The sequence below is a fragment of the Bos javanicus genome, chromosome 12, assembly GCF_032452875.1.
Source record: "Bos javanicus breed banteng chromosome 12, ARS-OSU_banteng_1.0, whole genome shotgun sequence".
Lineage (NCBI taxonomy): Eukaryota > Metazoa > Chordata > Mammalia > Artiodactyla > Bovidae > Bos > Bos javanicus.
In genome coordinates, this window is record NC_083879.1 from 42111301 (window position 1) to 42138049 (window position 26749).

The following is a 26749-nucleotide window of genomic DNA, read 5'->3' on the forward strand; positions in this document are numbered from 1 at the left end:
TTTACTATCTACTGTTACTTTTAAGCTACAACAATAGAGTTGAGCGGCAACAAAACAGACCATGTCCTTTACTGCAAACTTTGTTGGATTATGAATTAGATAGTTAAATTAAAAGAAATTCATTATGCAAACCATTCTATACTAAATATCTTTCTCTAATAGATTAGCTTTACCCAAATTAAAACAATTACTATAACTGAAAAAAACTTTCTTAACTGATAGTTTCTAAGGGATCAATTTTCCCCCCAAAATGAAAAGAAATGAAAGATAATTAAATTCAATTTACAAAAAAAAAAAAAAAAGTCTATGAAGGCTAAAAGACTTAGCTTTTCAGTTGCAAAGTTGCATCTGACTCTGTGCAACCCCATGGACTTGCAGCACGTCAGGCTTCCCTGTTCATCCCCATTTCCTGGAGCTTGCTCAAACTCATGTCCCATGAGTCAGTGATGCCATCCACCCATCTCATTCTCTATTGTCCCCTTCTCCTCCTGTCTTCAACCTTACACAACACCAGGGTCATTTTTAATGAGTGGGCTCTTCACATTAGGTGGCCAAAGTATTCGAGCTTCAGCATCAGTCCATCCAGTGAATATTCAGGACTAGTTTTCTTTAGGATTCATTTGTTAGATCTCCTTGCAGTCCATAGACTTTCAAGAGTCTTCTCTAACACCACAGTTCAGAACCATCAATCTTCAGCACCTAGCCTTCTTTATGGTCCAACTCTCACATCCATACATGACAATGGGAAAAAACATAGCTTTGACTATATGGACTTTTGTTGGCAAATGATGTCTGCTTTTTAATATGCTGTCTAGGTTGGCCATAACTTTTCTTCCAAGGAGCAAGTGTCTTTTAATTTCATGGCTGCAGTCACCATCTGCATCTTAAGAAAATAAAGTCTGTCACTGTTTCTATTGTTTTTCCATCTATTTGCCATGAAGTGGTGGGACCGGACGCCATGATCTTTGTTTTTTGAATGTTGAGTTTTAAGCCAGTTTTTCACTCTCCTCTTTCACTTTCATGAAGAGACTCTTTAGTTCCTCTTTGCTTTCTGCCATAAGGGTGGTATCATCTGCATATCTGAGGTTATTGATATTTCTTCTGGTAATCTTGATTTCAACTTGTGTTTCATCTAGCCTGGAATTTCACATGATGTACTCTGCATATATATTAAATAAGCAGGGTAACAGTATACAGCTTTGACATACTCCTTTCCAAATTTGTAACCAGTCTGCCGTTCCATGTCAGGTTCTCACTGTTACTTCTTGACTTCCATGCAGGTTTCATAGGTAAGGTAGTCTGATGTTTACATTTCTTGAAGAATTTTTCATATTTTGTCATGATCCACACAGTCAATGCTTTTAGCATAGTCAATGAAGCAGAAGTAGATGCTTTTCTGGAATTATCTTGCTTTTTATAAAATCCACTAGATGTTGACAATTTGATTTGTGGTTCCTCTGCCTTTTCTAAATCCAGCTTGAATGTCTGGGGGTTCTTGTTTTACTTCTCGTTGAAGCCTAGCTTGAAGGATTTTAAATATCACCTTGATAGCATGTGAGATGAGTGCAACTGTGCAGTAATTTAAACATTCTTCAACATTACCATTCTTTGGAATTGGAATGAAAACTGACTTTTTCCAGTCTTGTGGCTACTGCTGAGGTTTCCAAATTTGCTGGCATAATGTGTGTGGCACTTTAACAACATCATCTTTTTAAACTTTGAAATAGCTTAGCTGGAATTCCATCACCTGCACTAGCTTTGTTCATAGTGATGCTTCCTAAGGTCCACTTGAAAGACTGGATGTCATGAAAACTACTGATTGTTAAATGTCAATAAATGCCAGAAAATGACATTATTTAAAAGTGTTTTAATGCTGGATACTAGCACTGTGAGAAAATTTTCTTTATTTGTTTGCCCAATTAAAATAAAGTGAAAATCTTTTGAATCCAAGCTTTGAAATACTCCAAGAATGTAATATCTAGTATTACATTGTAATACTAGAATGTAATTGTCTAGTATCAAAATTAGTTCAAAGCAGAAAAATTAAAGACAATAGTAGCAAAAAAAGTGCATTGGTAAACAGTGTATTAGAGTTCCTTGAAATACGCTGCTCTTATATTTAAAGAGGAATACTATAAACTATTTCCAGAAATGGAGCTTACTATAGAGTAGGATTTCAGTGAATTTCTGCTTGTGGTTTAGGTGGGTTGTAAGACAGAAAGGCTATCTCTCACTAATAGTTTTATTATATACAAAATTATAGTTTCTATTATGTGACTTAGGTGGTTTAAAAGTCTTATTGGATGCTGAATTCTACAATTCCAATCCAGTTACAACTATTTCTGTAAAGTCAATATACTGTTAATTGAATCATAAATGCTAACACCATTGATTTCAGGCGAAAAAAATTAAATTCTTTCTAGAAACAATTGTTTGTCAAAGCAATTGTGATCTCTTAAAGGTTTATGCCTCTTTCAATGCCTGTTTTCTTCAGATGGAAATTATCTTGAAGAATTTTAGGTTTATTTATTTCTCAAAATATCAGAGCAGCAGTACACTGGTTGTAGTAGTGTAGCAGCCACTGTGATAGTGGCTTCATAGCCTACACTGGAAGCTAGAGCGAGTGGGATGGGAGATTTAGACAGCATGAGAGTGAGGAGTGTGTCTATGGAAGAGCAGAACTATGGATGATGGAGCCATGAAAGATATTCATCCTGCTGGTGAAGCTCATTCAGATGAGTGTGTCACTGCTGGAAACTGACCAGACTCACAGAATTTAATTCAAAGGAAGAAGATCATAATTCAAGGGAACTGATCTTTGATTCAGTTCTAAGGTGGAAAGTAGGAAAATAACATGTTTCAGGTAGCTTCACAAATTACCGCAGAATGAGTCAGGGGGCTTTTAAACAACAGAAAATTGTTTCTCCCAGTTTTAGAGGCTGGAAGTCTGAAATCAGGGTAGCTGTGTGGTCAAGAGAGAATCTCCTTTTAGATCACAGACTTCTCGCTGTGTCCTCACCTGGCTAAAGGCAAGGAGTCCTTGTGGAATCTCTTATATGTGCTGTGTGAGCTCAGTCACATCCAACTCTTTGCAGCCCCATGGACTATAGACCATCAGGTCCTTTGTTCATGGAATTTTCCAGGCAAGAATGCTGGAGTGGGTGTCATTTCCTTCTCCAGGGGATCCTCCCAACCCAGGGATTGAACCCACAACTTTGGTTTCTCTTGTAGTGGCAAGCAGATTTTTTACTAATGCACCACCTGGGAAATCCACAGAGTCTCTTATATTAAAGCACTAACCCCATTCATAAGGGCTCCACTTTAAGAGCTAATCACTACTCTACAGCACCCCCCCCCCAATACCATCACATAGGATATCATAATTTCAACTTATGAATTTGGGGGAAACACAAACATTCAGACCATAGCAGAATGCCAATTCAAAGATGAAGTGACTGAGAAGAAATGAGTATTACCCATGAACTCTGCACATACAATTAAAAATGCACACATGGACAGCAATGTTTCTCAGAAGTCATGATGACTTTCCAGTACTGAAGGTCTACAAGATGCCTGTGCTACTTGCTCCATTGCAGATAGATGGTATCATTCCAAAAGACACAGAACTCTCTCAGAACAATCCAGCTAATAAGCAGCCAATTGGAATCCTAAAGACATTAGTTGCATATACTTTAAAGAGATTCAGAGAGACTGGGCTAAATTTGATTGAATAAAGCAGACAGTCATAGAAGTTCCTGCCTTCTAGAAAATGAAATCCATCCTAGACTAATGCAAGCAACAGTCATTCAAAGCTCAAGTATGTTCTAGTAGAGATGTTGTATCTTCTTGTTCTCAGAAACTGTCTTTGGATTTAGATTTAATTGATATTGGAATAAATGACAGGTTTGAATAGTTATCTTGACAAATATAGTACGGCTCACATTAAATAGTTAGTCATTTGACTCTTACCAGTAAAAAATCTACTGTAGGTCTCTCACTGTGTCTACAGCTGGTGCCATCCACACCCCTCCACCTTTACCCTCCACCAACCCCACCCATTACACATCTTCCTCCATTCATAAATTCTTACTCCAATTCCCCCACTCTTTAGATTGCCAGGAGACACAAAACCTACTTGTTTTAGTCAAAATGGTGTCATCTATGAGAACCAGCGAGGTATGCTTGTAGGACTTCTCTGGAAAATGTAACTCTGGGTTATGTTCTAATAAAGTTGTCCAATGTCTTTATAAAAAAATCATTCAATATCTCACATAAATTCTAAAATTAAATCTAAAAATAAGAAAAAGGACCAACTAAAATAACATGATTTTTAAACTATTGAAGAAAAGAGGACGACATTAAAAAAAAAAAAAAAAAAGGAGGGGGTTATCAAGCTAAGTGACTAGGATCTGAATTTCAAAGAAGGAATTAAAGAGAGTTTCTGGGATCTTCATCCAAAATTGAGCTTCCGGAGTACTGATGGAATATATCACTATCATTTCCCATGAGCAATGTCAGGATTACAATGAAGACTTCAATGCTTATTTTGATGAGGGTAGGACCTTGAAAGCCAGGACAGAGACTGTAGCTAGAATATTTATTAAACTGGGTGCACAAGGGAAGCATCTTTCTCAAGTTCAAAATAATATCAAAATGTTCATGAAGAAATCTTACAAACTAACAAAAAGAACAAGCATTCTAGTCACAATTATGGTAGAGAAAACCACAACTATCTTCTATAACAAGGTGGTTCACATTGAAAGAAAAATAGATTAATTTCACCAATGGCAAGCAGTGTCATGGCAAGAGAACTGTTCTAGTCCCAGAGGAGGTGATTATGTTTAAGCTTATTTAATATTTTAGCAAAGCAAGCCATCAAAATTCATGTCTTTCAGAATATTATTTTACAAATATGTTGACAGAAGTATCCTTTTATGTTTAAACAACTTTTGAAACCAAAATATCAGCTGATTCTTCTTTTATTGTTGACACAAAGAAAATCACAGAAATCATCTATGCAAAATAACTAAAATAAGATACACTGAGAAAAACACTTTAGAGATTACTCAAAATGTATTCTACTAAGGAAATAGTTCAACTGAGAATAGTGCAGGCACATTCATGAAACATAAATTCTTCACTAACAAGATTGTATAGTAACTTAGATCAGGTTGGAGTGCATCAATAGAAATATATAAGCACAAAAATTCTCATATTTTCACATTTAGACTGAATCATAATAAGATTGACAATATCCTGGCCAAGGTACAATAGTAACTAATACTGGAATCAGTTGTTAATGCCTAGCCTAACAATGATATATTGAATTAATTTCTACTATCAGAACATTTGCAAGAAAATATTTTTATCCATTTTCTTGAAACATGATTTTCCTGCCTGGTCTAAATTATCTCACCACTAATGTGTATTTTTTAGTGAGATCTAGTATCCCTTGGTTGAAATTGCCCTCATTTCTGAGGTTCTTCAAAGCCTGTTTTATTCTGCCAAAACACCTAGAACTCTTTATTTAACTTTAGCTTCTCCTCAAGACACTATGCTCACTGAACATTGTGCTTCTTACATGTGCTAATTTGTACTAAAAATTTAGTGATAAGTGATAAGTTACAGGGAAATGTTTTTATGGAATGTATGAAGGAAAGTCATAATACTTTGCAGTTTACAATATTAACATTTTCAATAGTATAAAATTATGAATATATTTGTATATGCTATGTAAAATGATATTTAGCTACATATTTTTGTATATAACTATATTGATCACAATAAACTGTGGAAAATTCTGAAAGAGATGGGAATACCAGACCACCTGACCTGCCTCTTGAGAAACCTATATGCAAGCCAGGAAGCAACAGAATGGGACATGGAACAACAGACTGGTTCCAAATAGGAAAGGAGTATGTCAAGGCTGTATATTGTCACCATGTTTATTTAACTTATATGCAGAGTACATCATGAGAAACGCTAGGCTGGAAAAAGCACAAGCTGAAATTAAGATTGCTGGGAGAAATATCAATAACCTCAGATATGCAGATGACACCACCCTTATGGCAGAAAGTGAAGAGGAACTGAAAAGCCTCTTGATGAAAGTTAAAGAAGAGAGTGAAAAAGTTGGCTTAAAGCTTAACATTCAGAAAACTAAGATCATGGCATCTGGTCCCATCACTTCATGGGACATAGGTGGAGAAACAGTAGAAGCAGTGTCAGACTTTATTTTTTTTTTTTGGGCTCCAAAATCACTGTAAATGGTGATTGCAGCCATGGAATTAAAAGACGCTTACTCCTTGGAAGGAAAGTTATGACCAACTAGATAACATATTAAAAAGCAGAAACATTACTTTGCCAACAAAGGTCCATCTAGTCAAAGCTATGGTTTTTCCAGTAGTCATGTATGGATGTGAGAGTTGGACTGTGAAGAAAGCTGAGTGCTGAAGAACTGATGCTTTTGAACTGTGGTGTTGGAGAAGACTCTTGAGAGTCCCTTGGAATACAAGGAGATCCAACCAGTCCATTCTAAAGGAGATCAGTCCTGGGTGTTCTTTGGAAGGACTGATGCTGAAGCTGAAACTCCAATACTTACCTCATGCGAAGAGTTGGCTCATTAGAAAAGACTCTGATGCTTGGAGGGATTGGGAGCAGGAGGAGAAGGAGATGACAGAGGATGAGATAGCTGGATGACACCACCAACTGGATGGACATGAGTTTGGGTGACCTCTGGGAGTTGGTGATGGACAGGCGGGCCTGGCATGCTGCGATTCATTGGGTCGCAGAGATTCAGACACGACTGAGCAACTGAACTGAACTGATATTTATATATCAGTTTTTAGAAATCTAAACTGTTCTGGCAAGATTTGTTCCTAATCCCTTGCTTTGGAATTTTATAAGAACCACTGAACCATTCTTTTGGTAAAGGGAGCCTTAGAATCCGGAGACATCTTCATAGGAAAATGACTTTTCCTACACTTAAGATATATTTACCAGTTTTTGAAAGCCAGTAGAAAATAAAATAAATATTAATGAATCAAGTTCTTGCAGATGGTTTATTTCTTTGTACAACAGTGCATATTAACATAGAACTATTTGTATAGCTTAGAAAACTTCTAACTAAAGGATTATTAAATGGCATAGTACTTCATGAAAATTATTCAATATAGATTTTTAAAAATGGAAACTAAAATAAACAGTTTAGAAAAAAGATATCGTGCATACATGATATAACTACATTATAGGCATAATTAATGCCTAGGGTGAAAATGAAACTTCACATGTTTCTCAGAGTATGACAGAAGAAACTGGAAAAAAGTATGATGTATAATTTATACATTTAATTTCCTAAAAGTTGGAACACAATTTACCTTTGAGGCTACCTTTATCTTTATTCTGGGAAAGAATAACAGGATGCCCTTTATTAATATAAAAAGGAAACTAAAAAAAAATCATTGTTAATGAAAAATTCACTTAAAGAAGTTATTTTCTTCATAAACTATAAAAGATTGTAATAGTTACACAAATAGTTTCATTTCAACAATTTTTTGCAAAGTATTTATTTTAAAATAGAAATTAAAACAATAATGTGCTTATATGTATATGTGTGTGTGTGTGTATATGTGTATATATATATATATATATATATATATATATTTCCATAGTTTAGATTTTTGAAAACTGAAAGTATAGACTCCTGATGATTGAAGTAAAATCTGAAAACTCTGTCTTTCTTTCACTTTTTACTGAAGAGAAGGAAAATGAACTAAAATGCACTGGATGCAGCTGAAAGGAGACATGATTTACATGCCCCACACGGGGTGCTATTTCAAATAAAATAATTCAGACCTTGGCAAGCACTGAAAGTGCTTTATGATGTTTTTGTCATTTGAAGGGGGTAAAAGAAAAACCACACTCTCCAGGAATGAGGGAAAGATCTCATGCTGGGTGTAGGATAGAAAATGGAAGATATTTTCATCTCCCAAAAAGTCAGAGTTGTACGCACACCAGCAAAGAATGATCTCATGTAGCTCAGGAGGGTGAGCAATAGCACAGGCAGAAGCCAGTTTCGGGGAGGAGAATCTGAAAGCATGAGGACTTCATTTACTGCTGTGAGAAAACATAGAATACATGGTCATTTTCTTAAACATTTTAGAAATGTATTCAGAGTAATAACTTTCCAGTAATTAAATGATGTATCCCTGAGACTTTAGAAATTGAAAGCCATACTGCAATAAGACCTTAGTGGACTTGTAAGGCTAATGACCAAGACATTCACAAATATGTTTCATCTTGGCATTAATGAAATGCTTCATCCAAGAAATATCCCTTTTCATTACAGAGTCTAATCCTGTTTTTTTCATTTGTGTTCCAGAAATGATTTATAAATTGAGGTCACTATACTGACTAAAATAGAAACAGCTATGTGAGTATCATAGAGGTATAGGTAAAAGCCTATACAAATCAGAATTGCCAGGTAAAATACAGGACGTTCAGTAAGAAAAAAAAAAAAATTGGTGTTAATATGCCCTCCATAACATGGCATGGGATATATGACACTTTATATATTTAAAAAAAATTACATGGGATTTATCTGAAACTAAAATTTAATTGGGTATCTTATATTTCAGATCAGATCAGTCGTTCAGTCATGTCCGACAATTTGCGACCCATGAATCAGAGCACGCCAGGCCTCCCTGTCCATCACCAAATCCCAGAGTTCACTTAGATTCACATCCATCGAATCAGTGATGTCATCCAGCCATTTCATCCTCTGTCGTCCCCTTCTCCTCTTGCCCTCAATCCCTCCGAGCATCAGAGTCTTTTGCAATGAGTCAACTCTTCCCATGAGGTGGCAAAGTACTGGAGTTTCAGCTTTAGCATCATTCCTTCCAAAGAAATCCCAGGGCTGATCTCCTTCAGAATGGACTGGTTGGATCTCCTTGCAGTCCAAGGAACTCTCAAGAGTCTTCTCCAACACCACAGTTCAAAAGCATCAGTTCTTCGGCGCTCAGCCTTCTTCACAGTCCAACTCTCACATCCATACATGAGCACAGGAAAAACCATAGCCTTGACTAGATGAACCTTTGTTGGCAAAGTAATGTCTCTGCTTTTCAATATGCTATCTAGGTTGGTCATAACTTTGCTTCCAAGGAGTAAGGGTCTTTTAATTTCATGGCTGCAGTCACCATCTGCAGTGATTTTGGAGCCCAGAAAAATAAAGTCTGACACTGTTTCCACTATTTACCCATCTATTTCCCAGGAAGTGATGGGACCGGATGCCATGATCTTCATTTTCTGAATGTTGAACTTTAAGCCAACTTTTTCACTCTCCAATTTCACCTTCATCAAGAGGCTTTTGAGTTCCTCGTCACTTTCTGCCATAAGGGTGGTGTCATCTGCATATCTAAGGTTATTGATATTTCTCCCAGCAATCTTGATTCCAGCTTGTGTTTCTTCCTATCCAGCGTTTCTCATGATGTTATCTGCATATAAGTTAAATGAACAGGGTGACAATGTACAGCCTTGACGTACTCCTTTTCCTATTTGGAACCAGTCTGTTGTTCCATGTCCAGTTCTAAGTGTTGCTTACTGACCTGCATACAAATTTCTCAAGAGGCAGATCAGGTGGTCTGGTATTCCCATCTCTTTCAGATTTTTCCACAGTTTGTTGTGATCCACACAGTCAAAGGCTTTGCCATAGTCAATAAAGCAGAAATAGATGTTTTCCTGGAATTCTCTTGCTTTTTCCATGATCCAGCAGATGTTGGAAATTTGATCTCTGGTTCCTCTGCCATTTCTAAAACCAGCTTGAACATCTGGAAGTTCACGGTTCACATATTGCTGAAGCCTGGCTTGGAGAATTTTGAGCATTACTTTACTAGCGTATGAGATGAGTGCAATTGTGCAGTAGTTTGAGCATTCTTTGGCATTGCCTTTCTTTGGGATTGGAATGGAAACTGACCTTTTCCAGTCCTGTGGCTACTGCTGAGTTTTCCAAATTTGCTGGCATATTGAGTGCAGCACTTTCACAGCATTATCTTTCAGGATTTGGAATAGCTCAACTGGAATTCTATCACCTCCACTAGCTTTGTTCGTAGTGATGCTTTCGAAGGCCAACTTGACTTCACATTCCAGGATGTCTGGCTCTAGGTCAGTGATCACACCATCGTGATTATCTGGGTTGTGAAGATCTTTTTTGTATAGTTCTTCTGTGTATTCTTGCCATCTCTTCTTAATATCTTCTGCTTCTGTTAGGTCCATATCATTTCTGTCCTTTATCGAGCTCATCAAATGTTCCTTTGGTATCTCTGATTTTCTTGAAGAGATCTCTAGTCTTTCCCATTCTGTTGTTTTCCTCTATTTCTTTGCATTGATCACTGAAGAAGGCTTTATGATTTCTTCTTGCTATTCTTTGGAACTCTGCATTCAGATGCTTATATCTTTCCTTTTCTCCTTTGCTTTTTGCTTCTCTTCTTTTCACAGCTATTTGTAAGGCCTCCCCAGACAGCCATTTTGCTTTCTTGCATTTCTTTTCCATGGGGATGGTCTTAATCCCTGTCTCCTGTACAATGTCATGAACCTCATTCCATAGTTCATCAGGCAATCTATCTATCAGATCTAGGCCCTTAAATCTATTTCTCACTTCCACTGTATAATCATAAGGGATTTGATTTAGGTCATACCTGAATGGTCTAGTGGTTTTCCCTACTTTCTTCAATTTCAGTCTGAATTTGGCAATAAGGAGTTCATGGTCTGAGCCACAGTCAGCTCCTGGTCTTGTTTTTGCTGACTGTATAGAGGTTCTCCATCTTTGGCTGCAAAGAATATAATCAATCTGATTTCGGTGTTGACCATCTGGTGATGTCCATTTGTAAAGTCTTCTCTTGTGTTCAGGAAGAGCGGTGGTGAGGAGATACCCCTCATCCAAGGTAAGGAGCAATGGCTGTGCTTTGCTAGAGCAGCCATGAAGAGATACCCCACGCCCAAGGTAAGAGAAACCCAAGTAAGACGGTAGGTGTTTCAAGAGCGCATCAGTGGGCAAACACACTGAAACTGTACTCACAGAAAACTGGCCAATTTAACCACACTAGGACCACAGCCTTGTCTAACTCAATGAAACTAAGCAATGCCCGTGGGGCAACCCAAGATGGGCAGGTCATGGTGGAGAGATCTGACAGAATGTGGTCCACTAGAGAAGGGAATGGCAAACCACTTCAGTATTCTTGCCTTGAGAACCCCATGAACAGTATGAAAAGGCAAAATGATAAGATACTGAAAGAGAAACTCCCCAGGTCAGTAGGTGCCCAATATGCTACTGGATATCAGTGGAGGAATAACTCCAGAAAGAATGAAGGGATGGTTGGAGCCAAAGCAAAAAGAATACCCAGCTGTGGATGTGACTGGTGATAGAAGCAAAGTCCGATGCTGTAAAGAGCAATATTGCATAGAAACCTGGAATGTCAGGTCCATGAATCAAGGCAAACTGGAAGTCATCAAACAAGAGATGGCAAGAGTGAATGTCGACATTCTAGGAATCAGCGAACTAAAATGGACTGGAATGGGTGAATTTAACTCAGATGACTATTATATCTACTACTGCAGGCAGGAATCCCTCAGAAGAAATGGAGAACCCATCATGGTCAACAAAAGAGTCCAAAATGCAGTACTTGGATGCAATCTCAAAAACGACAGAATGATCTCTGTTCATTTCCAAGGCAAACCATTCAATATCACAGTAATCCAAGTCTATGCCCCCACCAGTAGCACTGAAGAAGCTGAAGTTGAATGGTTCTATGAAGACCTACAAGACCTTTTAGAACTAACACCCCAAAAAGATGCCCTTTTCATTATAGGGGACTGGAATGCAAAAGTAGGAAGTCAAGAAACACTTGGAGTAACAGGAAAATTTGGCCTTGGAAAATGGAATGAAGCAGGGCAAAGACTAATAGAGTTTTGCCAAGAAAATGCACTGGCCGTAACAAACACCTTCTTCCAACAACACAAGAGAAGACTCTATACATGGACATGACCAGATGGTCAACACCAAAATCAGATCTTATATTTACATTTAAAAAATCTGGCAACCCTGATAAGAACACCTAAGTTGTATTCCTGTTAGAGAAGACAGTGTCTCCCAAATGTTTTCATGACACGACCTACATAAAATGAGCTACGTGCAGTCAAGTTTGACAAATGGGGAGAGGGTACTGGGCTCCAGCTATTGCATATACACCATAAACACATCATGGTTGACTGTCCATGGTGAGAAAGTCTGTTCTCCTGGATATATGATCACTGAAGGAAAGATATCTGACTTGTTTTACATACATTTTTTATTTCAGTTACATTCACAAACATCAATTCCTGAGAAATACTGTAGTCTATATATTTTCAAATATTTTCTCTCATTGCCTCATGAAAAACTTAGGGAGGCATTTTAATAAATAGAGTTAGATTTTTGTAATCAGATTGATTCAAGTTTAAATTTTAATTCTTCCACTTTGCAACTCTATGATTTATGGAAATTATTTTGGTTTGGAAACCTGTTTCTAACCCATTTTGATCTGTTTCCTTAACTTAAAGTGTATATAAGTTGCCTAAACTGGGACTAATATCAAAGTATTTGTAAGATCACAAGTTAAAAGCCTAATATGTCACTCAGCATTAAAAGATAACTTCACCAAATAATGTGAAATGGATTTCTATGTGGTTGTCTTTAAAGATTTTATACCAGTGTAGAGTGATTCCATTCCTGATGCTGGGCAATGAAAGTAGATTAGGACTCTCAGTTTAGATAAATGCATTTTTATATATTTCCTAAAGACTGTGGATTCTCTAAAGTCTTCACTGAGTTAAAGGAATTTCCCAGATATACCTATTTGAGCAATATTGTACTACTGCTTTACTGAAGATACTTTGTGGTAATGATATTTGCCTTCAATGAGAGTTAATTTAAGAAGAAGTTTTATCAATGTAAATTAATTTAAATTCAGGAATGTTTTTGCAAATCACATGTATAACTTAAACATTATTCTTTTTATAAGGACTTTTGAGGAAGATTATCTATTTACCTATCTACCTATGGTGGATGTTGATTGTTAATTGGCCCATGAAATATCTATTCCCATCTTACGTTAAAAGCATCCTAATTTGGGGGACATTATCTCCCCTTGCTGATGTTCGTTTCAAATGGAACTACAAATGAAGCAACCATATTGTATTCAAAATAAAGGGTGGACACAAAAGCTATAAGGGCTGGACATTCTCTTGTGGAATTTTGAATTTTGAGTAGGGTGTAGGTTGGAATTTGTATCAGAGAATTTAAAATAAGGTAAGGCTAATATATATAAAAATTTGTCTTTATGAAATGAAAGAAGTCTGGAGATAGAAAACAGCCTGATATGGAGGTTCCATACATCCCAGGAACCAGATTCCTTCTCTTTTTTTCTGTCCTTCTCACCAAAGGTCTTTCATTCTCAAGGTTGATTCAACATGGTGTACAGATACTGCTCCAAGCATCGATGTGCATCTCATGTAGTGTCAATGAAAAAGATTAGAAGGACAAAAAGTGTATCAGTTCACTTCAGTTCAGTTCACTCACTCAGTCGTGTCCGACTCTTTGAGACCCCATGAATTGCAGCACGCCAGGCCTCCCTGTCCACCACCAACTCCGAGTTCACTCAGACTCACGCCCATCAAGTGCGTGATGCCATCCAGCCATCTCGTCCTCTGTCGTCCCCTTCTCCTCCTGCCCCCAATCCCTCCCAGCATCAGAGTCTTTTCCAACGAGTCAACGCATGAGGTGGCCAAAGTACTGAAGTTTCAGCTTTAGCATCATTCCTTCCAAAGAAATCCCAGGGCTGATCTCCTTCAGAATGGACTGGTTGGATCTCCTTGCAGTCCAAGGGACTCTCAAGAGTCTTCTCCAACACCACAGTTCAAAAGCATCAGTTCTTCGGCCCTCAGCCTTCTTCACAGTCCAACTCTCACATCCATACATGACCACAGGAAAAAACATAGCCTTGACTAGACGGACCTTTGTTGGCAAAGTAATGTCTCTGCTTTTGAATATGCTATATAGGTTGGTCACAACTTTCCTTCCAAGGAGTAAGTGTCTTTTAATTTCATGGTTGCAGTCACCATCTACAGTGATTTTGGAGCCTAAAAAAAATAAAGTCTGACACTGTTTCCAGTGTTTCCCCATCTATTTCCCATGAAGTGATGGGACCAGATGCCATGATCTTCGTTGAGCTTTAAGCCAACTTTTTCACTCTCCACTTTCACTTTCATCAAGAGGCTTTTTAGTTCCTCTTCACTTTCTGCCATATAGGTGGTGTCATCTGCATATCTGAGGTTATTGATATTTCTCCCAGCAATCTTGATTCCAGCTTGTGCTTCTTCCAGTCCAGTGTTTCTCATGATGTACTCTGCATATAAGTTAAATAAGCAGGGTGACAATGTACAGCCTTGACGTACTCCTTTTCCTAATTGGAACACGTCTGTTGTTCCATGTCCAGTTCTAACTGTTGCTTCCTGACCTGTATACAGATTTCTCAAGAGACAGGTCAGGTGGTCTGGTATTCCCATCTCTTTCAGAATTTTCCATAGTTTATTGTGAAAGTGTATACTAGTTACCTAAGACAGAATCTTTTAAGGAGTTTTCCAAAATTTCCATTGTACTACTTCCACTGTCATTGTGGCTGAAGAAGCTCACCTGCCATATCAGTAAGCAAACGATGTTGCAGTCCTCGAGACATTAGCCACTGCAGCTGCCCCTGAGTGTTAACTCTGAGGGGATTCTGGGTGTTAGGTAGTCAGAATAGAAAAAAGGAGTCCAGAATCATGGTGGCAAAAAGACAAAGAAAAAGCCTAGAAGAACAGAACAAAGGAAGATCTAAGGACCAGAGTGAGAACCTCAGGTGAAGCAAATAGCCTTCCTTGCTAGCCCAATTTACATAGGGCAGGCTCAGAGGGAGGAGAAAAAAACATATAAAAACAGGAGCCAAAATTAAGCCAGGCTTCTATTCTCTTCACCTCTTTGGGTCTTCCCGCCTTCATTCCTTGAGGATGTATTTTCCTTTGCTTGACAAATAAAATTAAGCTGTAACACTGATCTGTCTGTCACTTCAAATATTTGCTGCGGTGAGACAGAACTGAGGAAATTACACACTGTCCTGACATCTCTGGTGCCTTTTCTAGGATTTAACCTGGTTGAAACAACCTCAGCTCAGTCACTGTGAGGCAGAGACCAAACACAGCAGAAGCCCAACTCAGCAAAACCTCCTGTAGTGGAAGCTGAACACGAAGAAAACCCAGTGCACTGGAAGTGATAAGCCCAGCGAGCTGGAAACTGGGACAACAAAAACAAACTCAGCTGAAAGCTCATGTGGCTCAATCTCAGATTCCAAAAAACCTCTTGTTGGAGTAGGAAATCCTCACTCGTATGGCTGGAAGGACATATGGCTAACAAAATCTTAATTCCCTTACAACTTCTCATTTCTTATTTCCTTTAACCCCCTATGAACACGCAAATGGCAGTAGATTGAATTGAGAGACTCTGGAGAGGCTACCCCCCCAGTGTGTCCCAAAGGCTAGACTATCCTCTGTGCTCTAGTAGCTGTTGCCCAAGAGGGTGAGGGTTCTTCTGTCCTTAATCTCCTTTGTGCCAAGGATCAGGCCAACGAAAACTGTGAGCACAGGTCAGATATTTAGCAGATTTTCTGGCAGGTTATGAAAGGAATTCCTTGGCATGCTTTTCCCACTGCTTTTCCCTCCCTTTCTTCAGCTCCTCTCTTCAGCTATGCCACTACTTATGAAGTATTGAGCAGGTCATCATCTTTCTGTCATGCGAGTGTATGTTCCTTGGTTCTTTGTCTCATCACAACAAAGATTTGGAGTGACAGACATTAAAGCCCCCTCAGCATGTCACTGGCACCCCACTCCAGTACTCTTTCCTGGAAAATCCCATGGACGGAGGGCCTAGTGGGCTGTAGTCCATGGGGTTGCTAAGAGTCGGACATGACTGAGCGACTTCACTTTCAGCGTGTCACAGCTCTCAGGTCTTGGATAGACTGTGTTATAGCTCTCAGGTCTCGAATTGACCATGTTATAGCTCTTAGACAAATCAGTGTTACAGCTCAGTGTTACAGCTCTTTTATTTAGAAGATAGCAGGAAAATCCATCTTCGAAGCATGAGGGCACGTTGATCCAAAGACATGAGGAGAAGAGCGCTCCAGTGTGCGGGGGAGAGAGACAGAGACAGAGACAGAGAGAGCGAGCTTTGGGTCCTCTTTTTATATGTTTATCTCTCCCTGGGCCTGTCCTATGTAAATTGGGCCAGCCACGAGTGTTTGTTTTACCTGAGGTCCTCACTCCAGTCCTCAGACCTTCTTTTGTTCTATTTTCTTGGGCTTTTCCCTTCCATGTCTTTTAGCCACCACCATTTTGGACTCCTTTTCCCTATTCTATTTACCTAACATTTCCGTTTCTGAAAGTTGTGTTTGAAACAGTTTACCTAACATCAGGACTCAAACTCATGTGGCAAGGACTCTGTGCTATGCTTATTCACTCATATCCAACTGGGACTTGAGCCCTGGCCAAAGCCCATGGTGCCTGGCTTGGGGACCTAATTAAGGTCAGGCTCTTTATGTCTCATTGCAAAAAATTCAGTGATAGACACAGCTAGCAATGGCAACTCACTCCAGTACTCTTGCCTGGAAAATCCCATGGGCAGAGAAGCCAGGTAGGCTGCAGTCCATAGGGTTGCAAAGAGTCGGACAGGACTGAGTGACTTCACTTTCACTTTTCACTTTCTTGCATTGGAGAAGGAAATGGCAACACACTCCAGTGTTCTTGCCTGGAAAATCGCAGGGACGGGGTAGCCTGGTGGGCTGCCATCTATGAGGTCACACAGAGTTGGACACGACTGAAGCGACTTAGCAACAGCAGCAGCAGCAGAGAGAAGCACACTCCACAGGGTGTAGACAATCACAGGGCAAGTGCCATGGAATGAGTTGTGATTAGTTTTCACTGGCTGGGTGATTTCATATGCTAATGAGTGGAAGGATTATTCCAACAATTGGGGAACCATCCACTCCTTGGTCTTTTGGTAGTGCCTTGGAACTAACAAGGTGCATCTGAGTGTGTCATTTAGCTTGCAGATTGAGGATCAAGGTTTTGTTGGCTTTGACTTGTCAACTTGGACCCATTTGACTTTAATCAGTTTATGTTATGCCCTTGGGCTGTGCCATTCTTTCAAATGTTGTGTCCTGCCCCCCTTCCCTCCTGTTTCATTCTCTTTTCCTGAGCCCTGCCTGGGCCCACATTGTTGCCTCTACAATCTTCTGCAGGGATAACCAGAAAATAGCTGGCCCTGGGGAAGGAAATACTGTATAGTGTCCAATCCCTCTAGATATTCAGGCCTTCATCTTCCATGTTTCCTACAACATGTGAAACAATAGAATCTTTCAGTGCATCCACTAGGGTGGGTGACAGGCACACAATGCCTGCTAGGAGTCCATCTGTTGATGACATCTCTTCAAGGGAAATTGGGCTTCCAGGAATAATGTCTCCCACTTTGAGAGTTAGCTCTGCAGGGCCAAACCCTTGCCACCTTTCTCCTAAAGTTACAAACATATCCCCGAATCAAATCTCCTCTCTACTTTTATGGAACATCTGGTCTATTGCCAATTATCAATTTGTTCTTAAGCCACTTACTAACTCCTACAACCAGGACCCTGCCCCTTGTAGCCAACATTTATCCACCTCACTTATTAAAATACTCCTAATACCCCTAACAGGACCAGATAACTCACTACTTTGTCATTACTTCTGTTATTACCTGAAGTGGGTCAATGACAATGAAATGTTTACCATTGGAAACACCCTAAATTCCTCTTATGGAGGGAGGAAATCAGTGACTTACATTCCCTCAGAGAAATAAGAGGATAAAGCTTTGGCTTTATCACCAGGTTCCCAGTCTTAGGGCACAGGCTTAGGTTGCTTTACATCATGGTATCTACTCCCATCTACAGTGCACAAACCAGCAATGAGTTAAGATTGCTGCTGCTGCTGCTGCTAAGTCGCTTCAGTCGTGTTCGACTCTATGTGACCCCATATACGGCAGCCCACCAGGCTCCCCCGTCCCTGGGATTCTCCAGGCAAGAACACTGGAGCGGGTTGCCATTTCCTTCTCCAATGCATGAAAGTGAAAAGTGAAAGTGACGTCGCTCAGTCGTGTCCAACTCTTAGTGACCCCATGGACTGCAGCCTATCAGGCTCCTCCGTCCGTGGGATTTTCCAGGCAAGAGTACTGGAGTGGGATGCCATTGCCTTCCCCATTACAACCCCTTAATCCTACCCAGCACTGGTCAGGCTGGAGACCTTGGAGACACCCAATTCTAGTCTGGAGGTCCCAGGAGGTTGACCTGCCTAGGGATCTGTTCCTAAGAAGTTTGTCATACCTCAATCTGCTTGGGGATCTACCAGTTCAGGAGTCCCAGGAGGTCGACATGCCTTGACCTGCCCAGGGACCCAATTCTCGGAAGGCTGACCTGCCCGGGGATTCAGTTTCTAGGAGGCTGTCACACCTCAGCCTGCCTGGGGATCTGCACCCTGACCAGGAGATGCCTGGCTCTCCTGGTGACCATCGCAACAGTACTGAGTAGGATAAGCTTCAAAAAGACTCACCCCTAAGGAAGTCTACCCATAAAATAGGAGTCCTATTAAGTTTTTCTTCTTTTTTTTCTTTTCCTCCCTGTCATCACCGTCTTTCAGATAGGAAATAATCAACCTACTTCTCAACAGATGCCCTTGAGATGCATCCTTGATAACTGGAAGCTGTTCAGTCCTCTAATTCTAAGGAGAAGTCACTTAAAATCCTTCTGTGTTACAGTGTGGCCATGATGTCCTCTGGATGACAAGGAACACTGGCCTGAGGATGGGAGTTTAAATTACAATACCATCCTGCAGCTAGACTTATTCTGCAAAAGACAACGGAAATGAACAGAGATCCTCTATGTCCAAATTTTCTTCCCACTAAGAGATATGAAGGAACTGTCTTAAATATGGGATTGCTGTATGCCCTAAAAGCCTTAAATTTGCCAACCCAGATTTAGGTTGCCACCTAAATTTGCCACCATTTATTAGGCAAATGGTGTTAGGCACAGACAACCAAGAGAAGGACGCCCTCCATGAAGATTCACCTCCCATGGCTCCCAAGTTGCCTGGTACTTCCTCCTTGTATCCAAACATGCTCCAATATTCAGAAGCACCCCCTCCACCAAAGCCAACTGAAGTATATCCCTTAGTTGAAACTGGAGGAGAATTTAGACCAACCCGGGTCCATAGGCCCTTCTCCCTCTTAGAACTAAGATCAAACAAGACCTGGGAAGTTATACAGATGATCCAGGCAAATAGATAGATACAGTCCAACACATTACCTTGATCTTTGACTTGACATGGAAGGACATCATGGCTATATTTAGTCAAACTTTATCTGACCCTGAGTATGCTAGGGTCTTAAAGGAAGCCCAAAGGTATGCTACAGGGCTTCGAATATCAAGCAATAAATATCCAGTATGGGAAAGTGCAGCCCCCCTCCTCATATCTTAACTGAAATTATAATAAACCTGAGTACATCTGGGAAAGGGATCTTTTTCTGATCTCTCTAAAGGCAGGACTAAAAGCAGTGAAGCAAAAAGTAATCAGCTATGCCTGGGTCTCAGCAATAATTCAGGAGCCCAATGAAAACCCCATTGCCTTTCTGGAAAGGCCAAATGAGGGCCTCCAAAAGTTTTCCAATCTGGACTTAGACTCTGACGAGGGACAGGTGATTTTAAAGGACAAATTCCTGCCCCAGTTGCACCAGACATCAGGATAAAGTTACAACAGCTGCAGCAGCAGGACCCTGCTGCCTCTTTAGATGAGACGGTTCAGACAGCCACCAATACTTTTTGTAACAGAGAACAGGAGAGGGAAGCCAAGGCCCAGGAAAAGGAGAAAAGCAAAGAGACAAGGCATGCCCAGATGCTGGCCGCCCTTCAGGGAAGCCCTATGGTGAATCCTTGAAGGACAGGTACGAGACAAATGCCTAATCTGTAGACAAGGCAGGACATTGGGCCAAAGAGTATCCAAACCATGGCAAGTCTCCTAAAATGGCTTGCTACAAATGCCATCAATTGGGACATTGGGTAGCAGCCTGCCCTTGGGACATAACAGCCTCAAGGTCAAGTGCCAAGCCTTCCCTCACTATGGTTCAACAGGACTGAAGTGGCATGCTCCAGCCAGCCTGCCTATCACGGATAACCATCATGGGGCTGGAGCCAAGGGCACAACTGGATGTGGCAGGTAGGTCCAACAATTTCTTGGTTGACACATTGGCTAATCTCTCTGTCCTGACCTCTAGAGCCTTCTCCTTCCAAAACTACCATTTTGGGTGTTACAGGAAAAGCAATTAAAAAAGATTCACATGAACACTTCTTTGTTGCTGGGATGGACAAATATTTTCCCAACAGTTTTTGGTGGCCCCTGAGTGTCCTATTCACTTACTGTGGAGAGATCCTTCCCTGCCTTCAAAACCTTGCAGCTATTGCAGTCCTAATAGAAAATGCTTTAAAACTCTGTCTTGGGGGCAAACTATTTTTACCAGCCACCAAGTGAAACAACTCTTGAATGGGAGAGGCCATTTATTGATGTCTGATCAAAGGATCCTCAGATATCAAGTAGTGCTGATGGAAAATCCAGGCCTAACCATATCCCCTTGTGAGGTTCTTAACCAGCTACCCTTCTGCGTAACCCCCAAAGGCTCTCTCCACTTTAACTTTTGCCTAGAAACTTTGGACCACTGGACAAAACCCCAAGAGGGACTGTCAGAAGATCCTCTAACCAATCCTGTGGAAATCTTGCACACTGATGGAAACAGCTTTGTTTAGGAAGGAAAAAAAAAAAAAAAAGAGAGAGAGAGCTGGATATTCAGTAGTCTCCAATTTTGAGACCATAGAAGCTAAACCTTTGCCACCAGTTACTTCAGCCCAGTTACCTGAGCTCATAGCCCTGACTGGAGACTTAGAGCTGGGAAAAGGAAAAAAGAGTAGCCATTTGCATGGACTCCAAGCATCCCTTTCTTGTGCTACATGAACATGCTGCTATTTGGAAAGAAACAGGCTACTTGACCACCTGAGGGTCCCCAATCAAACATGCTGATCAAATTCTTAGGCTCTTGGAGGCAGTTCACAGTTCATCTGTCCACTGAGGTTTCAGTCACCTACTGTAAAGGACACTAAAAAAGTAGCACAGAAGAGGCATGAGGGAACCAAGCAGCCGGTCAGGCAGCTAAGAGAGCAGCATTACAAAACAATGACCTAATAGGGGTTGCCACCTTAGTTTCCCAGACTAATTTGCCAGAAACTCCTTCATATATTGAGGTGAGACTCTTAAAGCTAAAAGAAGGGTCTTCAAGAAAATCATATGGGGTGGTTCCAAAAGGAGGGAATCCTTTTTCTGCCTGGGAACCTCCAGTGGAAGTTGGTTAGCTCCTTACATGCTACCACTCATTTTGGGGAGAAGGCCCTCCAAAGATTATTTAAAAAGTCCTTCAAAGGGACAGGCCTCCAAATGACTATAAGACAAGTGGTCTTCTCTTGTCCTGCTTGTCAATTAAACAACCTCTAAGGAGTTCAAAGACCACAGCTGGCCCAGACCATTTAATGAAGTGGGACCTACCCAGGAGAGAACTGGTAGATCTGGGACTTCACCCAGATGCCAGTTCCTGAAGGGCATTTTAGTAATTCTGAAGGGCATATTAGTCATGATAAATACATTCACAAGATGGATTGAAGGCTTTCCCACCCAGACTAAGAAGGCTGAGGAGGTGGTAAAAAAAAAAAAAAACCTCCTCCATGAAATCATCATGGGATTTGGTCTGCCCAGGTCATTACAAAGTGGAAATGGGACATCACTTACTTCTAAAGTCACCCAAGGGGTCTCTAAAGCATTGGGCATTACCTATTATCTCCATTGTGCTTGGAGGTCTCAGTCTTCAGGAAAAGTAGAAAGAGTCAACCAATTCTTAAATTCAGAAATAAAGATAACCCAGGAGAAATTTCTGGGATGGAAGGAGGCTTTACCAATAGCTCTCCTCCAAACCCGTATTTCCCCTAAGGAACATCTTGGTTTTAGTCCTTATGAGATGCTATATGGGAGACCTTTTGTTTATGTCAATGACCTCTTGCTAGATCCAGAGGTTCAGACACTCTGGTCTTATACAATGGCCATTGGGCAATTCCAACAGCCTATATGCATGTGGGTGTCAACCAGGATCCAAAAGATTCTAAAAAGCCACCACTATATGCTCCAGGGACGCAAGTCTTAATTAAAGTCTGGAAAGATGGGTCCCCAAAGGCTCAACTCCAGCCCACATCGAAGGGTCCCTACTCTGTAATACTTTCTACCCCTATAGCAGTCAAGGTACCAGGACATGACTCCTGGATTCACTACTCATGAGTCAAGCCATAAAAGAAAACAGAAGAGGACACTCAATACACCTGTGAGCCCCTGGGAATTCTCAGGGGCTCACAGGTGTATTGAGGGCTACAGATTAGTGCCATTCTAACTAACACCCCCAAAATTAAGTTTCTGGGGATAACATTTCTCAGGATAGCTCTAAAGACCCAACACAGCTGGGCAGGGGTTGTCCTGTAAAATAGACAAGAGATAGACCTCCTGATCCCTGAACAAGGAGTGATTTGAGCCATATAAAATGAGACATGTTGTTTCTGGGTAAATGGCTTCAACTAAGTTAAATAAAGTCTCTCAGTCCTCAAGAAAACGATTCAGATCCTACAGGATCTCAAAGAATGAGCTGGAGAGTTCTCGAGGTGGCTACAATCTCTCTGAGGGATCCTTCTCCTGGTGAGGGAGAATCTGGAGCTTGTTAGTTCAGTTCAGTTCAGTCTCTCAGTCGTGTCCAACTCTTTGCGACCACATGCATTGCAGCACTCCAGACCTCCCTGTACGTCACCAATGCCCAGAGTTCACCCAAGCTCAGGTCCATCTAGTTGGTGATGCCATCCAACAATCTCATCCTCTGTCGTCCCATTCTCCTCCTGCCCCCAATCCCTCCCAGCATCAGAGTCTTTTCCAATGAGTCAACACTTTGCATGAGGTGGCCAAAGTATTGGAGTTTCAGCTTTAGCATCATACCTTCCAAAGAACACTCGGGACTTATCTCCTTTAGAATGGACTGGTTGGATCTCCTTGCAGTCCAAGGAACTCTGAAGAGTCTTCTCCAACACCATAGTTCAAAAGCATCAATTCTTCAGCATTCAGCCTTCTTCACAGTCCAACTTTTACATCCATATGTGACTACTGGAAAAACCATAGCCTTGACTAGATGTACCTTTGTTGGCAAAGTAATATCTCTCCTTTGAATATGCTATAAATTTGGTCATAACTTTCCTTCCAAGGAGTAAGCATCTTTTAATTTCATGGCTGCAGTCACCATATGCACTGATCTTGGAGCCCAGAAAAATAAAGTCTGACACTGTTTCCACTGTTTCCCTATCTATTTCCCATGAAGTGATAGGACCGGATGCCATGATCTTCATTTTCTGAATGTTGAGCTTTAAGCCAACTTTTTCACTCTCCACTTTCACTTTCATCAAGAGGCTTTTTAATTTCTCTTCACTTTCTGCCATAGGGGTGGTATCATTTGCATATCTGAGATTATTTATATTTCTCATAGTAATCTTGATTCCAGCTTGTGCTTCTTCCAGCCCAGCGTTTCTCATGATGTACTTTGAATATAAGTTAAATAAGCAGGGTGACAATATACAGCCTTAACGTACTCCTTTTCCTATTTGAAACCAATCTGCTATTCCATGTCCACTTCTAGTTGTCGCTTCCTGACATGCATATAGGTTTCTCAAGAGGCAGGTCAGGTGGTCTGGTATTCCCATCTCTTTCAGAATTTCCAGTTTATTGTGACCCACACAGTCAAAGGCTTTGGCATAGTCAATAAAGCAGAAATAGATATTTTTGTTTTGTTTTGTTTTGTTTTCCTGGAACTCTCTTCCTTTTTCGATGATCCAGCAGATGTTGGCAATTTGATCTCTGTTTCCTCTGCCATTTCTAAAACCAGCTTTAACATCTGGAAGTTCACGGTTCACATATTGCTGAAGCCTGGCTTGGAGAACTTTGAGCATTACTTTACTAGTGTGTGAGATGAGTGCAATTGTGCAGTAGTTTGAGCATTCTTTGGCATTGCCTTTCTTTGGGATTGGAACGAAAGTTGACCTTTTCCAGTCCTGTGGCCACTGCTGAGTTTTCCAGATTTGCTGGCAGATTGAGTGCAGCACTTTCACAGCATCATCTTTCAGGATTTGAAAGAGCTCAACTGGAATTCTATCACCTCCACTAGCTTTGTTCATAGTGATGCTTTCTAAGGACCACTTGACTTCACATTCCAGGATGTCTGGCTCTAGGTCAGTGATCACACCATCATGATTATCTGGGTCATGAAGATCTTTTTGTACAGTTCTTCTGTGTATTCTTGCCATCTCTTCTTAATATCTTCTGCTTCTGTTAGGTCCATACCTTTTCTGCCCTTTATCGAGCCCATCTTTGCATAAAATGTTCCCTTGGTATCTCTAATTTTCTTGAAGAGATCTCTAGTCTTTCCCATTCTGTTGTTTTCCTCTATTTCTTTGCATTGACCGCTGAGGAAGGCTTTCTTATCTCCCCTTGCTATTCTTTGGAACTCTGCATTCAGATGCTTATATCTTTGCTTTTTCTTCTCTTCTTTTCACAGCTAATTGTAAGGCCTCCCCAGACAGCCATTTTGCTTTTTTGCATTTCTTTTCCATGGGGATGGTCTTGATCCCTGTTTCCTGTACAATATCACCTACTTCCATCCACAGTTCATCAGGCACTCTATCAGATCTAGTCCCTTAAATCTATTTCTCACTTCCACTGTATAATCATAAGGAATTTGATTTAGGTCATACCTGAATGGTCTAGTGGTTTTCCCTACTTTCTTCACTTTAACTCTGAATTTGGAAATAAGGAGTTCATGATCTAAGCCACAGTCAGCTCCTGGTCTCATTTTTGCTGACTGTATAGAGCTTCTCCATCTTTGGCCACAAAGAATATAATCAGTCTGGTTTTGGTGTTGATCATCTGGTGATGCCCATGTGTAGAGTCTTCTCTTGTGTTGTTGGAAGAGGTTGTTTGCTATGACCAGTGTGTTCTCTTGGCAGAACTCTATTATGCTTTTCCCTGCTTCATCCGTATTCCAAGGCCAAATTTGCTTGTTACCCCAGGTGTTTCTTGACTTCCTACTTTTGCATTCCAGTGTTGGTTAATGCCCCTACTAATACCTGTTATCACCATATTGACACTGCTTATGATTGCTCCATGTATTATTGATTGTCTAACCCATTTTGTCTCTGCCCAGGTCAACATGCTACAACATGCAGTGGCAGTTCAATAAGGATATATAAAACTACAGCCAACCATGGAAAATGTCCCTCACCCTTAGATGGGCAGTACTATAAGGACTCTGAGCCTTGAGACTAGCAAAAGGAGGAGGCCCAATGCCCCTCACCTTCCTAATTCAGCAGGAAGTAGCCAGAGAGATCTCTACACCCCTATTTCCAAAGAATTGGCCTCCCATCTTTTGAGGAGGGGAATGTGAAGTAGTTAAAATAGGAAAAAAGTAGTCCAGGATGGTGGTGGCTAAAAGACAAAGAAAGGGAAAGCCTGCAAAAATAGAACAAAGGAACGTCCAAGGACCAGAGTGAGAACCTCAGGTGAAGCAATTAACTCTCCTGGCTAGCCCAATTTACAATAGGCAGGCTCAGAGGGAGGGGAAAAAAACATATAAAAAGAAGAGCCATATAAAAACATAAATATAAATATAAATATATATATATATATGTATATATATATATAGAGAGAGAGAGAGAGAGAGAGAGAGAGAGAGCACGAGCGCGAGCGAGCCAGGTGCTTCTCTTTTCTTACCTTCTTTTGAGTTGGCTTGAGGATGTATTTTCTTTTGCTTGCCAAATAAAACTAAGCTGTAACACTGGTCTGTCCATTGCTTTAAATTTTGCTGTGGTGAGACAGAACCGAGGAGATTACACACTCCCCCAACAAGGGTGAAGAAAATCAGGATACTTGTCCTAGATGGTTAAGCTGCATATCAAAGAAGCAATTTTAGTGAAATCAGACCCTTTCCTCTTCCCGTATACGAAAAAGCACAAAATTCTTGAGATATATCAAAAATATTTGAGATGTCTAATTTTCTTTAAATAATGGTAATCTGTTGATGTTTCAATGACCTGTATTTTGGTTGCAAAAAACGCTTATACATTCTGACCCCTCTCTTATCTTTTAAGAACTGTACCCAGGAGCCATTTGAGAGGACGCCTCCCGGGCTTGAGTCCTCAGAAAATCCATTGAATAAAACACTAGTCTCAACTTTTAGGCTGTATATATATATGTGTGTGTGTATATATATATATTTTTTTTTTTCAGTCGACAATATCTAACTAGCTAAAAACATAGTTTCATGATTATAATGAATGTGACAGAGGCTGGAAAATGTTATATTTATCCCATTTATAAAGATTTTTAGTTAGTATTAAAAAAAAAAAAAGTAGCATCCTTAGCTAAGAATGAGAGCAAAGCTATTGGATATGAAATTAGCAGCCTACACTACTACAAAATAAAACACAACACTGATTGG

The 26749-nt window shown here is 40.4% G+C and overlaps 1 long non-coding RNA gene across 1 annotated transcript in view; it reads left to right on the top strand.

Moving 5' to 3' along the window:
• LOC133258077 (uncharacterized) overlaps nt 1–26749 on the top strand; it is a 44880-nt gene that overhangs the window by 9282 nt on the left and 8849 nt on the right. The window lies entirely within an intron of this gene.